Source organism: Penaeus monodon, chromosome 35, assembly GCF_015228065.2.
Source record: "Penaeus monodon isolate SGIC_2016 chromosome 35, NSTDA_Pmon_1, whole genome shotgun sequence".
Classification (NCBI taxonomy): domain Eukaryota; kingdom Metazoa; phylum Arthropoda; class Malacostraca; order Decapoda; family Penaeidae; genus Penaeus; species Penaeus monodon.
Window position 1 is genome coordinate 22,251,535 of NC_051420.1, and position 20,000 is coordinate 22,271,534.

General features: G+C 46.8%; 1 protein-coding gene across 2 annotated transcripts in view; it reads right to left on the reverse strand.

The window, feature by feature from the left end:
* The window catches only part of LOC119595112 (amyloid-beta-like protein), a 90,283-nt gene that overhangs the window by 69,424 nt on the left and 859 nt on the right, over window positions 1-20,000 (reverse strand). The gene's annotated exons all lie outside the window — the stretch shown is intronic.

Here is a 20,000-nt window from a genome sequence, read left to right on the forward strand (position 1 = left end):
GCACGGAGTCCATCTCGAAATACCGTCTCTGTCTTGCCATGCAGATTCATGACAGCTGATCAGATTGCAATGCAGAGACGTAGACAGAGGTAGGAGGGGGGAGAGAAGGGAGGAGGAGGGGGGGGAGGGAGAGGAGGAAGACATTTTGACAGGCGGACAAAGGAGCGAGAGCGAGAGAGAGAGAGCGAGAGTGAAAATTGTTTGGAAAATGAAAAACTTTCAGCTTTATCACTAAATCTATATCTTTATCCAATCCACTTTATCCACGCTTAATCTCTATTTCATCAGAAGGGGAGGGAGCTGAAAGGGGGAGAGGGAGCTGCGTGAGGGTAACCTGAGCATCGTGCTGTTAGAACGAGGGGACGTCAATAACCCTGTTCTCTGGACATCGGTCTTATAGGAAGACACACTCAAATCACTCCCACTCACTCACTCACGCCCCTCACCCACTCACACTCACTCATTCTCCCGCCCACCCACTCATTCACCCACTCACGCCCACTCACTCTCGCTCTGTTCTCATTGGGACGAAAGGTAGATGTGGCAGCTGAGCTCTCATTCTTGTTTTTCCCCCCGTTTTTTTATTCCTGGATTTATTTCATCTTTCTTCTCTCGCTCTCTTGCTTCCCTCGTTTGTTTTCCTACTTGCCTGCCGGCCTGCCTCTCTACCTCTCACACGACACATTTCCGTTACAATGCTGTACAAATCACAGAAAAATGCTAATGCGGACAGGGAATAAGGGGGAGAGACAAGGGATGTCTGGGTGACAGGTTGGAAAATGAGGAGAGGGACAGTGAGGGAGAAAGGGGGGGGGGGGGTAGACGCGTTGAAAGGGAGTGGGGGTGGGAGAGGGAGAGGGAGAGGAAGAGGGAAAAGAAAAGAGAAAGGAGGAGAAAGAACACACCTATCTACACAACAGGCACGTGAAAAAGATGTCACGCCCATTTTGACCATGCGCGGAAATGAATTGTACAAACAATATATTCTGAGAGAAAGAGGGAGATCCTGCGCAAATGAGAAGCAAGGAAAGGGAGAGGGGGAGAGAAAGGAAAAGGGAGATGGAGAGAAGAGAGGGAGAGATATAGATAGATAGAGAGAGGGAGTGTAAACGAGGCAGACACAGAAACACTAAGAAAACAAAAGATGCAAAGATAAATATATATATACATACATACACGCATAGATAAATACATAGATAGATAGATAAAGATAAAGATAAAGAGAGAGAGGGAGGGGAGAGGAGAGGAGAGGAGAGGAGAGAGAGGAGAGAGAGAGACCTCGAAACATTACATTCCAGATGAAGATGCTACAAGAGTCTTGTCACCACCAGAGACGACGCGACCCCTCTCCCTCTCCCCTTCCCCCCTTCTCCTCCTCCTCTTCCTTGATCCGCTGGGATTTTCTTATAATGAGCGTTGTCGGCCTCCGCTGCCGGTTCTTTCATCAGGGGCTTCTCGGCAACAATTTGTCGAAATTTCCTCTTTTTCTCGTTATGCCTATTCTCTCCCTCTCTCTCTTTCTTGCCCTCTCTCTCTCTCTCTCTCTCTCTCTCTCTCTCTCTCTCTCTCTCTCTCTCTCTCTCTCTCTCTCTCTCTCTCTCTCTCCAAAATAATCTACATGCATATAAAGTCGATCTCAGACACAACAAAGGGGCTAGAAAGCCCTCGTCCTCCGCCAAACGGAAAGGGGAAGGGGAGGGGGAGAAGAGAAGAGAAGAGAAGAGAAGAGAAGAGAAGAGAAGAGAAGAGAAGAGAAGAGAAGAGAAGAGAAGAGAAGAGAAGAGAAGAGAAGAGAAGAGAAGAGAAGAGAAGAGAAGAGAAGAGAAGAGAAGAGAAGAGAAGAGAAGAGTGAAGGGAGGGGATCCAGCAAAATCGACCCGGATCTAATCACCTGCACTAACAGACATTTAGCCGACAGAATGGAGCACATTCCCTTGCAAAATCAACCTCCACCCTTACCGAACTGCTATACTGACACGCTTCCCCCTCTACCTCCCCCTCTCCCACTTCGCAATACCTATACGAACACCTATCTCCCTCCTCTCTCCTTTCCCCTCTGCTCTCTCTCCTATCGCCTCTTTTCCCCTTTTCTCTTCCCATCTTTACCATCATATCCTCAGCCATCCTCACGTCATTTCCCCTTTTATTCTCTCCTCGCCCTCACCCCCTTTCTCCGTTCCTCCCTTCCTCGTTTCTCCTCTCCCTTATCCTTTCTCCTCTAGTTTTCCTCTTCCTCTCTCTCTCTCCTCACCTGTTCTCACACTTCTCAATCCCTCTCCATTTCCCCCTATCATGCCTCCTCTCCTACCCCCCCCCCCGCCTCCCGGCGCCCTTCTCCCCTCTCCTCCCTCATTCATGCCAGGCCTAATGAGGTCATCCGGCCATTATGGGGGCCTGCAATACCCCCCCCCCCCAACGTCGCATCCAAACTCCACAATTTCTGTCGACATCCGCCGCATGGCGCACACACACACACACACACACACACCACACACACACACACACACACACACACACACACACACACACACACACACACACACACACAACACACACAACACACAAAGACACGCACACGCACAAAGACACGCACACGCATACACACGCACACGCACACGCATACATGTGCACATAAACACACACAAAAATACATGTGCAAATACGCAGACACATACAAAACAACTGTGCACATACATACAAAGTATGTATGTGTATATATATGCCCTCCGCGATACATGTGCACACACACACACATACGATATACATGTGCAAATACACAAAGAAATTATATATATGCGCGCGCGCGCGCACACACACACACACACACACACACACACACACACACACACACAATATATATATATATATATATATATATATATATATATATATATATATATTGTGTGTGTGTGTGTGTGTGTATCTTCTTCTTCTTAGCTTTATCCCATTTATATATGGGGTCGCCATTTGATCATACATACATACAGAATGATAAACACACACAATGAACCTCGCCTCATCAGATCATACATGAAAATTTGGGCTAAAGACAATTTTAACAGGAATGTAAAGAAATCCTGAGAAACAAATGGAGGGGAGGGACAAAGGAAAAAGAATAAGCCAAACAATATGAAAGAAGAATATGGAGGAGGAGGAGGAGAAAAAGAAGCACGAGGGCCATCCCACGTGAATATGCCCTCCGCGATAGCACAAACGAGAGCAAGAGTGTCGCGCTGCAAGAACGGTTTAAGATAATGCTTGCAGGCACGGAGGGGAGGGGGTCGAGGGATGGAGGAACGAAGGAGAGGGGCCGGAAGGAAGGGGAAGGGCGGAGGGGGCGGTGGGTATAGGGCATGCAGGGCCCCTCCTCTCTCCCCTCCCTCCTCGCCGCCACTTAGCATGCTAAAGGAAGCCTGGGGCGCGGGTGGAGGGGGGGAGGGGGCGGAGGAAACGACACACGGGGGAAGGGCAGGGGGTGGCTGGGGGGGGATGGAGACGAAGCAGAGACTCACAATGGTCGAGGAGACGAGGCTCAAGGGACGACGAGAGAAAGCACGGCGCCGCTACTTCTGCCGTGCCACAGAGGACGGGCGGAAGGGAGGGAGGGTAGGAGGGGGGGGGGGGTTAAAGGTGACATTTTCATTTTTACACATTTATCTATTCAACGTCTCCTTTCTGATTCCGTACATTTCTTTTTTTTTTTTATCCATAGTTATACCTGTGATTTTACAAAGGTTACGTCAGAGGGGCGCGTTCTGGATAGAGTCCTACGCAGTTGCTATTGGCGTTCAAAGGGAAGGGGGGGGGGACGATGAAGGGGGGTGTCGCTGTTGGGAAGGTAGTGAATCAATCTCTATGGCCGTCGGAGGATCTGTCAATCTCTCCTTGGCACTTTTCTCCATCTGTTTGTCTATTCCCCGCTGTGGCACTTTCTCTGGGCTCTCTCCTTAGGCTCGCCTCTTACTGCATTTCTACTCTCTCTTTCTCTTTCTGTCTCTCTCTCTCTCTCTCTCTCCTCTTTCGGTCTCTCACACTAAGGCCATCTCTCGTGTTCCTTCTTTACCCCCGCCTCTTAGCGTCTCTCTTCTCTTTCCCTTTCTCCTTGTCAATTATGCTCTTCAAAACTTTGCGTTTCACTGCTTACCTTTTCAATTATCTCTGCATATTACCCTGTCTTACCACCTCGCCTCCTCTATAACAACCGGAATCCAAGCTCATAAACATACCTGAAAAGAGAAAGAAAGAAAACATGTACATATAAAAATGCAAGACCTCAAACAAAAAATACGATAACACATACGCACAAAAAATAAACAAATACAACCAACAACAACAACAACAAAACACCAACACCACCTAACACCATTAGCAATCGTTCCGTTCTGAGTCCGTCCACATACCAGCAGCCTTTTTTTTTCTCGTATTCATTATTCCGGGGCCAATGCACAGACCCCGGCGCATCTATCACGGCAAATGGTCGATCGGATATGACACGGCCACATCCGCAACCCGGGCTCGGCGTCGGAGGAAAAGCGATTGGAATTACTGCCGGCGTTTTACGTGTGGCATGGGGGGGGGGAGGGAAGTGGGCAGAGGGAAGAGGACGAAAGAGGGAGAGGGAGAAGTGGGGAATGGGGAGAAAATGGGGGAAACAGGAGAGGAAGAGAGAGAGTGAGGGGAAATGGAAGGCGGAGGGAGGGAGGGAAGGAGGAGAGAGAGAGAGATGGAAGGAGGGTAGTGAGAGAGAAGTGGGGAATGAAGTGAGGAGGAAAGGGGGAGAAAGACAGCTGGGGAAGGAGAGAAGAGGAAACCCGAGGGGAAATGGGAGTGACGGCGGAAGAGGGACGGAAGGAAATAGGGGAGAACGAGGAGGGCGGAGAAGGGGAATAGGGAAAAGGGGAGCGAAAGACAGAAAGACGGAAAGAAAGAAGAGGAGAGTGGAAAATGAGAGTAGGGGAGTGAGAATATTAAGAGAGGGGCGAACTGAAGAGAGAACTAAGAGGGGAGAGAAAACAGAGAGAGAAAAAAAAGGCAGAGAAGAGGAAGACCTACGACAAAAGAGAGAAAATAGAAAAGGAGAAAGCAATATATATAATATATATATATACATATATATATATATATATATATATATATATATATATATATATATATATATATATATATATATATATATATATATATATATATACATAGGAAGGGGGAAAATAAATAAATCTAAAAAAAAAACAAAAAAACAAAAAAACACAAACGAACACAGAAAACAGAGGAGAAAGTGAAGGCGAGAAAGAGAGAGAGAGCCGCGAGGGCCAGTCCGCCCGGGAGCTGCTGATGCTCAACACCGCCATCTTAAGGAGGCCCAAAGACGTGATCAAGGGCGTGACCCCGAAGTCCGGGGGGGGGGGGGAGGTATGAGAGCTGAGGAGGAGGAGGGGGAAGGGTGATGGGGGGAGGAGGAAGAGGGTGGAGGAGAAGGGAGGAGGAGGAAGAGGGTGGAGAAGGGAGGAGGAAGAAGAGGGTGGAAAGGGGAGGGGTAGGATGAGGAGGAGGGAAGAGAAAGAGGAAAAGGAGGAGGGAACAGGAAGAGGAAAAGGAGGAGGAGGAGGGAAGAGGAGGAGAAGGAGGAGGAGGGGGGGGGGAAGAGGAATCTGAAGAGGAGGGGGGAAGAGGAATCTGAGAAGGGGGGGTGGAAGAGGAGGGGGGGGGAGAGGAAGAGGGGAGAGAAAGGAGGAGGAGGAGGAGGAGGAGAGGAAGTGAGGAACGAGAGTTTAGAGGAGGAGGATGAGAGGAGGGAAGGGGGGAGGGAAGGGAGGAAGCGATGGAGGAGGATGGCAAGAGAGCAAAAGGGAGGGCAAGAGCAAGGGTCAGAAGGAGAGACCAGGGAAGGATGAGAGGGGGGAGAGGGGAGAGGGGAGAGAGAGGTGAGGGTGCCACGTCAAGTCAACTCTTCGCCACTTAATTGATGAAGCCATTATGTGCTTCTTTGCTGCGGCCAACGTTCGTGTCAACTGATTTGCATTTCTGTCCGGCTGGGGAAGAGGGGAGGCGAGGGGACGGGAGAAAAGGGAGGGAAGGAGGGGAGGGGAGGATGGAGGCACTCGAATTACTGGGTCAATCCTCTGGCATTTGCATGTTCTTTCTTTTAATGCTGTACTTGTCATACCTACTGCCAATTTGTCTTCAGTATCGCTACAAACCCTGGCATTCATATCATCATTACCAAACAACAGACTATCAATATAACTAACACGATAATCAACACGCCCGCGACTTCATCCCTTGCCACTTTTCTTCTTCTTCTTCTCCTCCTCCTCTTCCTCTTCCTCCAAACGTTTTTCGCCAACCTTGCATTACACGTCCAGCCCCCCCCCCCACCTTCCTCCCACACACACGGAATATACATAGAAAAAATAACAAGGCAGGAGAGCTCTTCTCCACGTGGGGCTCGGCCGCAACCGCCGTCATCGCGTGGCCGACGTGCGGTTGCATTTAGACCCCCCCCTTCCCCACTTCTCCCTCCCCCCACCGTCTCCTGCTCTCCTTACCGCCCCTCCCCCCCCTCTCCGTGAATTCCCTCTCTCCCATGCATCTCCCTGAATCATTCCCCTTCCTCCACCAAAACCCCCTCCCTCCTCTCCTTACTCCCCCTTCCCCACCATCCCTCCCCTCCTCCTATCCCCTCCCCACCATCCCCGCCTCCTCCCCCACTGTCTCTCCTCTGCAACCGCTCCCTCCCCCTCCTCAGAGACAGGCTGGTAAAAGCATCAAGCCTGTGTTGTTCTATTTTCACTATTGAACCCTTTCTCTCACTTCCCGCACTCCTCGCCTCGTCCCATAAGCAACTAGAGGGGTAAGGGGGGGGGGGAGCAGAGAAAAAGAGGGGACGCATGGAGTTGTCGGTGAGAGGGGAGAAGAGATGGAAATAAAGAAAGAATTCGCGAAGGAGCCATCATAACCAAGGAGATGGCAGAGAATGAATGGGCAAGCAAGCATTTCTATAAAAGAAAAAAATCAAATATTCCTAATTCAGCTCTGTGACCGAATCACCCTCAGAGACAACGACAAGAACAGTACTAGCCTTGACAATAACAGCAAAGGCAAAAGCAACAACAACAACAATAAAACCGAGGAAAAAATAGTAGTCCCAGCAAATCCAATCCGAACACGCTCAAAACAGACTGGCTCACACAAGCACACACATGACCCAGCGCTCACCTGATACCCTGCAGTGGGAGGTCGTTTTCCTTCTCGCTTTCTCTCGTATCTCCTCTCTTTTGTTCTCTCTTCCTCTCTTTCTATCTCCCCTTCTCTCTACCTCCTACCTTTCGTTTCGCTTCTCTCTCCTCCTCTCTCTTCTCTTTTATCTCACCCTCTCTCTCCCTCCCTCCTCACTTTTGTTAACAGCTCCTGCCTCTCTCTTCTCTTTCCTTTCCTCATCTCCCCTTCTCCCTTTATCATCATTTGTTTTCCATCCCTTCTTATTCTCATATTTCCTCGCATATTTTCTCTTCCTTGCCTATTATCTCTTTCATGTCAGTCTTTTCGCGGATAAGGATGATGTAGAAGACAATAAAGATGACGTGGTAGAGGACAGGGAAGAACGAAGAGCAAGAAGAAAATGGAGGAGAGAAATCGATGACCGGACGAAACAGGACGTAAAGAGGAAATCACGACAACGAAAACAAATAACCGTATAATGAAGAACAGATAACGAAAAGCGGAGACAACAGGACCAGAATGCGTAAAAGGATCAATATCGAAGCCACGTCGACAGCCTACGGGATGAGAACTGATGGCACGTGCGAGATACAAGTCGGGGGAGGGGGGGATAGAAAGAGAAGGAAAAGAGAGGAGAGGGATGGAGGGAACGTGGGAGGGAGGGAAGGAAGGAAGGAGGGAGAGAGAATGATAGGCAAAACTTGATGTACGGGATGAAGCAATACAAAATCAAGGCAAGGAACACAAACGGGATCACCTCGACTGTCAACATAATTATTATCGCTATCGTCATCACCTCTACCAGCACCACCGTTACCATCACCACGACCAGCACCGTCACCGACGTCACCACCACCCTCCCAACACCACCACCCCCTCCCCCTCCCCCTGCTCCGGGATACCGAGTCCCCCTCCCTCCAAGACATCACCGAGAGCGAGACCGGACCGTAATGGCAACATCCGTCCAATCGCCAGCGCCGCCGCTCATTACGGCCGCGTCGCAACACCGGGATGACGTCAGCAGCCAATTCCGCGGATGCCCCTTGCCTCCGCCGGCGACTTTTCTCCTTCGATGGAAATCCTTCCGAGAGCGCGATGCGGGAGGCCAGGCAAATCGACCTCGTCGGCCCCGACGGTAAAATTACTGGAAAATATTCTAGTGCTAAGTTCCTGGTAATTCCTCGCCACCACAAGAAAAAAATGATTTAACGGCAACATTGTAGGAAAAACATCTGAGTAACATTCAGCTCAATTCCTGGTAACATCTCGACCACACACACACACAAAAAAAGAAAAAAACAGAGAAGCTTAAGCGGCAAAAAAACTTTACAGAAGCAATCAGCAAATCCTAAATGAAAAAAGTGAAACATATTCCGCTCACCTGATACGCCAAACATTTCCCGATTCCTACGCGAAAGAAAAATCAGCGGAACCCAAACAGAGAGAGTAAAAAACTCAACTTGACACACACACACACACTCACACACACACACACACACACACACACACACACACACACACACACACACACACACACACACACACACACACACACACACACACACACTCTCTCTCTCTCTCTCTCTCTCTCTCGTGGTTCCCCGGGTTCCCTTTTTTAGCGTCCGCTCTGCCCGCTCCCTTTCTGCACACCTGTTAGCACACCTTTGGCCCTCCCACCTGCCCGCCCATCTCCTTGTCTTTCGGCTGCGGCGTGCTCCATCAGCCACAGGTGTCCCGCACACAGACACAAAAACGTACAGAAGCTCGTACGAAATGCACAGCCACAACACACACACGCACCTGTTCCTCGAAACTTAAATTATGCAAATTATCCTGTAACTGATTAACATCCACCGTCGCCGCCGCACAACTCCGCCAAGACGTTGGCATAATGCGCGACGAGGGACACGGATAATTGACCTCGCGCTGGAGGAGAGAGGGAGAGGGAGAGGGAGAGAGAGAGAGAGAGAGAGAGAGAGAGAGAGAGAGAGAGAGAGAGAGAGAGAGAGAGAGGGGGAGGGAGGAGGAGGAGAGGAGAGGAGAGGGAGAGAGAGGGGAGAGAGGGAGGGGGAGAGGGAGGGGAGAGGGAGAGGAGACGAGAGAGAGAGAGAGGAGGAGGAGAGAGGAGAGAGGAGAGAGAGAGAGAGAGGAGAGAGAGAGGAGAGAGAGGGAGAGAGTGTGTGTGTGTGTAAGTGTGTGTGTGTGTATAAGTGTGTGTGTGTGTATAAGTGTGTGTGTGTATAAGTGTGTGTGTGTGTGTAAGTGTGTGTGTGTGTATAAGTGTGTGTTTGTGTATAAGTGTGTGTTTGTGTATAAGTGTGTGTTTGTGTATAAGTGTGTGTTTGTGTATAAGTGTGTGTGTGTAAGTGTGTGTGTGTAAGTGTGTGTGTGTGTGTGTGCAAGTGTGTGTGTGTGCAAGTGTGTGTGTGTGTGTGTAAGTATGTGTGTAGGTTTGTGTGTATGTGTGTGTGTGTGTGTGTGTGTGTGTGTGTGTGTGTGTGTGTGTGTAAGTGCGTGCGTGTGCGCGCGCGCGCGTACGTGAGCAAGTGCTGGTAGGAAGGGCTGCGTGAAAGTGCCCGCACTCATAAAAAAGTTACATCCGTCCTCCTCTCCCGATAAAACTTACAATCCGCGCCGAGACTAGCTTAGTGCACCGATGATGGCGAGCGCAACAACACCAAAACCCTAACAGCATTTAGCACGGACCCAGCATCCCCTCCTCCCCTCCCAAGAAGCCATCTCCAGAGTCTCTTTGAGGCTCCTAATAACATTACAGCCTCCACCCCCACCCCCCAAAAATGAGAAGGTCGGCGTCCCCGCGAACCGAAAAACACGGGGGGGGGGATGAGGAGCCGACACTTGAATCCCGACCCTGCTCAGGGCTTGTCGAATGGAGCGCATGGCGACACGCAGAGACAAATTAAGCAAGGCGAGAAGTGAATAACTCTGGAAAGACAAAAGGTGAATAATCGAAGAAATACAAAAAGGTGAAAACCGAAGCAGCAAAGAAAAATATAAACAAAAATAAGAAAAAAAAAATGCTCAAAAAGGCCAAAAGTGAACACAAAAAGTGAATGAAGAGAGAAAACAAATATATAACTGGAGAAGGACAAAGAGCTGAAGAAAGGCAAACCCAACCGAATATCCGAAGAGTAAATAACCGAATATGAACCGACGATGAACAACTTTAGAAAGAGAAGATAAAAAAGATGATTTGCCAGGCTGGACGACCATCCCGATGCGCACAACGGCCGGGACTCCGCGACTGGACCCGATTTCGCTTCCTTCTCCCCCGTTTCTTGGACGCGGTCTATTCTCTCTCCTCTTGTCTCCTCTTCTCCTTCTCTTCCCGTTCTCCTTCATCCCAGCCGGAGTTGGGGCAAATGAGCGATTACTTGGAAGCTTAATCATGTTTTTTTTCCCTGATGCTTCCTCCTCTTCCTCATTATCCTTGTTCTTGATTTTTTTTCTCTTCTTCGTAAGTCATGTTCTCTTTTCTCTATTTTTATGCCCCCTTTATCACCTCCTCCTGCTTCTTTTACATTATATACATATTTTTTTACCCTCATTCCCAAAAGTTGTTCGTAACCCCCCCCCCCCCCCGGCTTAATCCAGAGGGAATGAGTTGTTGCCTCTGACCCCCCCCCCCCCCCGCCTACCTACCAATCACGCTCCCTTTCCAAATTGTCTGTCAATCTCTATCGCTTGCCTGATTGCTTCAATGCTTGCTTCATAACTCTCTCTCTCTCTCTCTCTCTCTCTCTCTCTCTCTCTCTCTCTCTCTCTCTCTCTCTCTCTCTCTCTCTCTCTATTCTTCTTTAAAGCGCCATCTCTATCTAACTCCCATTCCACTGATCTACTTTCCCATCTCACCCCTTTATTCCTCTCTTCCTCTCCTATCCCTATTCGTCTCTCTCTTCACCCCCTTTATATACTCCTCTCTCTCCCCCATCCCCTTTGTTCCTCCCCTCCTCTCCTCGCCCCCTTTATCCCTATCTCTTCCCTCGATCCCCTTTATTCCTCTCCTCTCCCTCCCATCCCCTACCCCCCACCTCCCGAGGGGTCAACAACCAATCAGGTGCCGTCCCTCGCCAGGGATTCCGCCGGGGTCAACGCGACTGCCAAACGATCGTTAACTCGTTTAGCTTCCCAATTACGGCCGGCATTACGTTCCTCGCGCACCGCCCCCCGTACCCGACCCCTCCATCGCCCACCCACCTCCCTGCCTCCCGCGTCTCTTATTTCTCTTTCTCCATCACTCAGTCGTTTTCTTCCTCTTCCTATCCCCCTGTCCTCCTCCCTCCTGCATCTTCTATTTCTCCTGCTCATCATTTTTTCTCTTATATTCTTCCTCTTCGGGAATATCTTATATCTTCTGTTCCCTCACTTCTTTCTCATTTCTTCCTATTCCTACTTGCCCACCCTCTTCCGGCTTCTATTTCTTTTGTTTCATCACTTTTACTCTACCTCCCCTTCCTCCTGCCTCCTGCACCTGCTCTTTCTCCTGATCCCTCACTTCTTGCACATTCTTCTCCTTTCTCCCTCCTCATCCCTCCTACTCCTCGCGCCTCTCTCATTCCTCTTCCTGCATACCTTCCCTGTCCCTCCTCATCTTCTCCCAAGTCCTCTGAATTTCTTCTCTCCCCTTCCTTTCATCTCCCTTTCTTACTATACATCCTCTTCCCTTCCTTCATATTTTCCCTGCGTGCCTTTGGGTTAATCGCCGTGAATCTACTGACTAAACAACAGTGAGGAAACACAGGCAAGGGGCAGAAAGGAGGAGAAAAGAGAAGAGAAGTGAAGAAAAGAGGAGAGGAGAGACGAGACAAAAGGAAAGTTGAGAGGGGAGAAGAGACGGGAGTAGAGCAGAGCAGGATGAAAAGGAAAAGAGAGAGGGGAGGAGAGAGAGTGGGATGCACAAATGGTGACCTGACCTGACCTGCCCTCCCATGCTGACCTGCGCGTGGAGATATCGCAGTTCTGTGGAGTGGTATTCTCAGCTCCAACATCGTCCGTCTGTCTGTCTCCCTCCCTCCTTTTCTAGTCCCCAAAAGACCTCCCTTCCCCTCCCATTCGCATCGAACTCCGGCGCCCTTCTCTGGCTTCCCAACTCGTGATTCATCCGGCAGCCCCGCTCACCCCTCCCTCCCTCCCTCCCACCCTCCCTCCACCTTCGACCGCTAGCTAGCCTACCAAGCAGCGCACGCACGCACGGGGGTGGAGGGAGGAGGGAGGAGAGGGGGTGGAAGTTAAGGGAGAGGGAGAGAGGTAGAGGAAGGCAGCAACGGAAGAGAGGAGGAGGGACGTGGAGGGAGGATGGACGGAAAGCGAGAAGGGGGGAGCGGAGGGTCAGGAAGGAAGGCGTCATGACCTCAGCAACATCCAACCAATCGAAATGCACAGACCGACGTCGGCAACTGATCCTGAAGTTTCATTTCCATTCCTCATAATAGTCCACGTGCGTAGGCAGGGATTCATCTGCGTGAACGTCCCTGACCTGTACGAGAGGCGTACACTACGTACACGACATTAGGTCGAACTTCGTGTTTGTTTGCTTGTGTGTGTGTATGCGTCTGTGTGCGCGCGTGCGTGTGAGTGCGTGCGCGTGCGTGCGATAGCAATGCTTGCTAATGCCAATGGCAATAACAATGATGATAAATAATAACAGCAATGAAGATAACACTTAAAGCTAATGGTGACAACAGCACAAAGCCACATTAATGCAAGACACGCCGGTATCATGTCATCGACGTGCTATATTCAATGCCACTGGACTGGAGACCGAAATAAATCATGTAAAACTATGACCTCATTCGCTGTCCTCGTCTATTATCTGACAAAAAATAATAAAGAAAAAAATGCAGAATTTTTCTATCACATGCTGCCGTGGCCCAGCTGGAATGCAGTTCATCCCTCTCTTCTTCGTTTATTTATAGTTGCCTTTTTCCATCCACTTTCCGTTTCCGTCTCTCTCTCTCTCTCTCTCTCTCTCTCTCTCTCTCTCTCTCTCTCTCTCTCTCTCTCTCTCTCTCTCTCCTCTTTGCCATCCCTTCTCTCCCTCTTTCCTCTTTTGCCTTCCTTTCTCTCTGGCCTCCGTGTCCTTCACATCAGCCTCCGCCACGATGGGCAGCGCCACTCCAACCTCAGCATGCTTTTAACAGGGAAAACGAAAGAAAAAAAGCAGGAATTTCCAATGGATGGCTTGTCACCCGCAGCAGCTGACCCTCCTTAGTTTGCCTTGAAGACCTGCTATTGACACCCCCCCCCCTCCGCCGTCTCACCTCAGCCCCCTCCTCGAACTTCTCGCCAGCCCTCCTGCTTGGGATTTCCGAAAACGTATTTACACTTATTGTTGGTTGGTATCCATAATGGAATTGATGGTAAGGATGCCTCTGACCCCACCCCTCTCCCTCTCTTTCTCTCTCTCTCCACACACACACACACACACACACACACACACACACACACACACACACACACACACACACACACACACACACACACACACACACACACACACACACACACAGAGGCACAGCGTGACCTTGGCACCGCCCAGCCCAGACATTCCTACCCGACCCACCCTGTTGGTACTCGATACCACGGGAAATGTACACTGTGCTCAATACTGCCACTCAAATGCACTGAGCAGAATACCGTCTGGTACGTGACACCTGATATTTATGCACGAATATACTTGAAATTTCACCTGGAGGCCCAAGGTAAAATTCTCACCTGGCGAAAAAATATGAAGGACCAAATTTGATAAAGATAACGAGGAAAAAAAGTAATGACAGCACTGAATGGCGAAAATCCCTCGACTTTCCTAACAAGTGTATGACGGATGTGACAGCGACCCATAACGCCCCAAAACAACAATAAACAATAACAATCCCCCCGTGCCCTCTCCCCACCTGCCTACGGCGACCCACACATACACACCTACACGCGTGAGGGCAGGACACTAGAGTGGGTGCAGAGAACACGTTCATTCTTTCTGTAGATGCAGAATTTCCACGCAAATTTGCATGCGGCTCTTTGACAACAGTAATACCAGGACGTAAAACAAGGTAGTGAGTGATGGTTCCAGTTGTTTCGACAATTATCACTGTTGGCGGCGGCGGTGACTGATGATGATAGTTGTAACGATTATGACATAATCATAATAATAATAATAATAATAATAATAATATATAACCGCAATTACTGTCACAACAACGTGACAAAAACTAAACAAAGCTGCCCATCGCCCAAGACCAATTGGCGGCTTCTTAGCAGACGACCAGAATCTCGGCCGCGATTTCCGTCTCAGAAATGCTTGCTCCTGTTCCTGCAAGCCGCCGCGTTGCAGCTCAAGGAAATGCTCACGTCGTCCGTGTCCCCCGCGTTTCCTTCATTCGGCCTGCTTAAATTTCCAAATAATCATTTCCAGTGCTTGACATTCCCGCTGACGCTGTCCCTGCTGACTTGAGTCGGAGAGCAGCCAGATTTGACCTTTGGTTTTGTTTCGGTTCCTCTCTCTCTCTCTCCCCCCCCCCCCTCTCTCTCTCTCTCGCGTGCGTGTGTGCTTGTATCCGACTGTTACTATGTCTGTGTTTACACACGTAATGGTCGTCTCTGTGTGTTCGCCGATCTACAACCGACTGCACCATCATCAGCATCTTTATTTATTAATTGCTTCCTGCCCATAATAATAAAAGATGAATTTCGCCTTCATAAACAACTCCACTTTCCTGCGTGTTCGCGAGCGTTCTCCTCGGGTCCCTGCCAGTCCTTGGGCCGACGGCAATGCAAAGACACTCACGCGCATTCTTCGCCACAAGTGCTGCATACAAAACTCAAGACCCGCAGCTCGCTCGCGCACTGCAAACCCGTCAAGATCCCTGACACAAACGAACTTCTTTTCTTCTTGCCGAGAGAAAAAGGAGAAGGGTGAAGAGAACGAGAGAGCGATAGATAGATAATTAATAGGAAGAAAGAGAAAGAGAGATAGAGAGAGACAGAGAGAGAGACAGAGAGAGAGACAGACAGACAGACAGAGAGAGAGAGAGAGAGAGAGACAGAGAGAGAGAGAGAAGAGAGAGAGAGAGAGAGAGAGAGAGAGAGAGAGAGAGAGAGAGACAGAGAGAGAGAGAGAGAGAAGAGAGAGAGAGAGAGGAGAGAAGAGAGAGAGAGAGAGAGAGAGAGAGAGAGAGAGAGAAAAGAGAGAGAGAGAGAGAGAGAGAGAAGAAGAAGAGAGAGAGAGAGAGAGAGAGAAGAGAGAGAGAAGAAGAGAGAAGACGAGAGAGAGAGACAGACAGAGAGAGAGAGCAGAGAGAGAACAGAGAGGAGAGAGACAGAGAGAGAGACAGAGAGAGACAGAGAGAGGAGAGAGAGAGAGAGAGAGAGACAGAGCAGAAGACGACAGACAGACAGAGACAGACGAAGACAGAGCAGACAGAGCAGAGACAGAGACAGAGACCAGACAGACCAGACAGACAGACAGACAGACAGACAGACAGACAGACAGACAGACAGACAGACAGACAGACAGACAGACAGACAGAGACAGAAACAGACAGACAGAGAGAGAAACAGACAGACAGAGAGAAACAGACAGACAGAGAGAGACAGACAGACAGAGAGAGAGAAAAAAAAAACTTAAAGAGAATAAAAAAACAGAAAGAGAAAGAAATAAAAGACAAACACATCCCATTTCACCCACTTGACCCACTGGCATTCTCCGGTACAGCCCTAATGTGTAGAGACCCGACACGCATTGAAAACAACAAAACCAAATGAACCTCTGGCCAGTGAAGTGGTTCTCCTCAATAGCAGTTTATCAACTTCTATGTTACTTCCCTCATTCCTTCAACGAGTATCTCTTAGTGTGTGTGTAAGGGAGTGGGGCGGAGGGATGGCACAATGATAGGGGGAGAAAGGGGGTGAAAAAATATATAATAATAATAATAATTTAAAAAGTAGCGAAAAGGAGACAAGAGAATGAGAATGGAGATATAATTAGACAATGACAGCTACAGAGACAGACTGACAAATAGATAGACACAGAAAATGAGAGGAAAAAATAAAAAGAAGAGAATGAAGAGGGACCATAGGAGAGAGAAAAAGAAGGGAGACTGATGAGAGAAGGAAAAAGGAAGATAAAGAGAGAATGATAAAGAATGGGGAGAGGAAAGAGAATTATAAAGAATGGAGAGGAAAGAGAGAATGAAAAAAAATGGAGAGGAAAGAGAGAATGATAAAGAATGGAGAGGAAAGAGAGAATGATAAAGAATGGAGAGAGGAAAAAATGGATATATATGAAGAATAGCGAGGAAGAGAGAAGAGAAAAAAATATACATTGCCTGTATCTGAAAGTAAAAGTTTTCTAAAAATGTCATAAAATGTCAACTGCTGGTTCCATGTTTCCTTCACCACCTCCACTTCATCAAAACTTGGAATCAAAGAGAGAAAAAGGAGAAAAAAAAAAAGTTCCCAGAAAAATGAATTCCCAGATACAAAAGGAAAACCTTAGCTCTGATTCAGAGGCTTGAAATATATGCAAATCATAACAATCAACAAAACACAATTAGGTAATTCTTTCACATTACAATGCAAGCTCGTTAAAATTAAATACATAAATAAATGAGGACAACAGCACCTAAATAAGTGGCATAAAAAGTAACAAAGTAACGCACACATTACCATTGCAAATTTGCTCCCAAAATTCATGAAATTCAAACTACAACAGAGTGTTCTCCCAACAGGTGGCTTCATTCTAAGTTAAAATAATACACAAAAAAAAAAAAAAAAAAAAAAAAAAGTTCAAAAGGCAGCCGTGTCAGAGTCGCAAGGGAATAGCTCACAACCAGATAGCCAAATATACTCTGTGCTTCCACCAACAAAAGAGGCATATTTAACAGTGGTTGTACATAACATATCTATGATCAGCATTCTAACATGAGTGACTTCAGTTATGAAAACTTCAGCCAATACCAAGTTGAAATGACTTACCATCTCAAAATATCACACTAACATCTCACCTTTTCAATTTTAATCTTAAAAGTTAATAACTAAAAGAAATAAACGTGATATATATTACTCCTATGCCATGTTTTCAAGTCCTGAGCATCACATTTAAATCCACAAAATATATTGCTATACTCATTTGGTTTGCTACATATCATATAAAGAACAAATTGCTTGAAATTTGGAGAATCAGTTTAACTTCTACATAACCTCAATTCCTTTTTTTTTTTTATTGATCTGCCTTTGCAATAAGTATTCAACAGTATAAACATGTAAAATACATCATTATCCATCTGTAAAAAAAAAAAAAGCTCCAGCTGTCGTTCCCAACAAGGTTGCACCACTTTGGAGCAAACCTATTTCTTTACAGCAACACCAGTATCACCTCATTCACCAACACATTTCTGCTCATATCAAAAAACTCAGAATTTTCTTTATATCTCTCATATCTCCTATAGGAGCCATAGAAGGTACTCCAGCCCAATTAGCCTTTGCACTGTGTACAATCTAACTTTCTACAATCAAAAGCCTTTTGACGGAATAAATGGGATGGCAGATCTTAATGGTCCGCTCCAAGGTAGATTCGGGTACTCGGAAAATGTAGAGTGAAAGACATCTGCAATACTAGAAAATCACGGAATGTCAAATATTTTGGACTGTACATTTTGTATGCTAAATACTGCTTTTGGATTTCAGATTCAGGAGAATATGTTGATAAAAGTACAAATGCCAATGTACAAAGAATAATTACACATGACATTGTACCCCAAAGACTTGAAAATATTTTTCTTCTCTTTTTTACATTTCATATAAACATGCAGCTAAAACAGGTATTATTCTTTTAAGACTCCCACACTGTGGCATATCTCCATTGGGTTATTTGAGCTGATACAATGAAGTTATTTCTAAATCATTTTGAGATGGCAGTGCCACATGGGAAATGTCACTGATTTTATCATTCATCCATTTCATATACTGTTTACTGTAAAAGCCTCTTTGTCACATACATTGAAGGGATGGCATGATTAAGAATCTATGTTAAGGGTCATTGTATGTCCAGTACAGAAGGTTAATCAAGTCTGTGAAATAGCTATTAACTGAAATAAGCAACAAATCAACCAATCAATCAATCTCAAAACTAAGCTTTCCAATTCCAGCATTCTAGAAACTTCCTCAATTCTACACGACAGATTTCCAGGGGAGCTAGACTTGCAATCAAAATCTTTGTCCAAGTGACTATTTCCTCTGAAGCCTTTGCATTACAGACTGACATAACCAAATCCTTCTCGAAGTTTACTCCCTCCCTCCTCCACCTTCCCACCCCTCTCTTCCGAGTTCTCTACACATTCAGCAATTTCCGCTTCTCCAACAGGTTTTTTTTACTAAGCCCAGGACTGATGCCAAAATCTTGTATACATCTCTAAAGACAAACAGCAAATGAGAATGAGATGAATTGCATTGTATTCCATTCCTGGTCATTCTATCAGTCACATAAAAAAAAGGATATGCAGACATGCAGAATATAGGTATTGGAATCAGGTCAACAAACCTCCACCAATATTCGACAACACACCAAAAGCTCACTTCACAATAAATCACGAAGGAGATAGACAAGCTCTGCTTTGCCTATTCTTTATGGCCTTTATCTCATCCTCAATCTTCATGCAGCTCTTTCAGCTAACTCAAAACTAGACAAGAGATTTTGTATGATTGAATTTATCAACAGAATGGCATATATGGCTTATAAAATAATAATAATAAAAAAGAAGTAATGTACAAAGTCCACTTCTCTTGCTTTACTCACTTACTCACTCTGAGTGAGAACAAATTTGCATCTTAAATTTTCAATACTCCTTGATTAAGGCACCTATAGCAACATAATATGCAAGTTATTTGTATTTCAAAACACAAAATCAATGAAAGAATCCTAAACCAAGCACTAATGAATGAGATATAAAGTACTTGTTTCTCCAACTCCATTTACCCATTAAATATAGGGGTTTCAAAATTGCACAACAAAAGGTGAGCTGCATTCCATAACACAAAAGGACTTTGATATCTGATTGAAAGCATTGATTAATATTTTTGGCAACACTAAGCTTGGGCAAAGTGATGTTGATATTGTCATTGAGGACAAAACTGTGAAGTCATTGGTACAAAAAATTATCTGCGTGGAAAGTGCCTCTCTGGGCATAAGTCCCGTTGGTGTTCCCGAGTTTCACTTCTGTCTTTCTGTGCATACTAAGAAGATAAAAGTTTTCCAAAGGGGTGTTGGGGAGGCAGAGCCACCCATCCACCTTCCCACTGGGCAGTTCCCAAAGGACATGCCCAATCACGGCAATTTAACTTGTTGAATAAATTTTTGTGATGTGGAGTTGGGGACTTGGTCTCCGGTGAGTTCGTCCATACTATAAAGAATAAACAAAAGCATTTTGCACAGACTCTTTTTAGTAACATGCAGAGTCATCACTAACATTCCTTGTGAAAATCAATACATATTTCTCTGCAATTCTAGATCAACAATAATCATTTACCGCTATTGCCAACCACAACCCCAGTAGTGCTCTAAAGGATTATTCCTGTTTAACCATTACATCTGAAAATACTTCAACGGATTTATTAGATGTGTTCCTACTGTTCCAGGAGATGTATTTTCGGTGAGGCTGGAATCCTTCTAGAAATCAGAAGTAAATTTCTGTGCTTCTAGAGAATTCTACCAACTCCCAGACTTTCATCCCAGATCCAATTCAAACTTCTCTTACAAAGCATCAGAA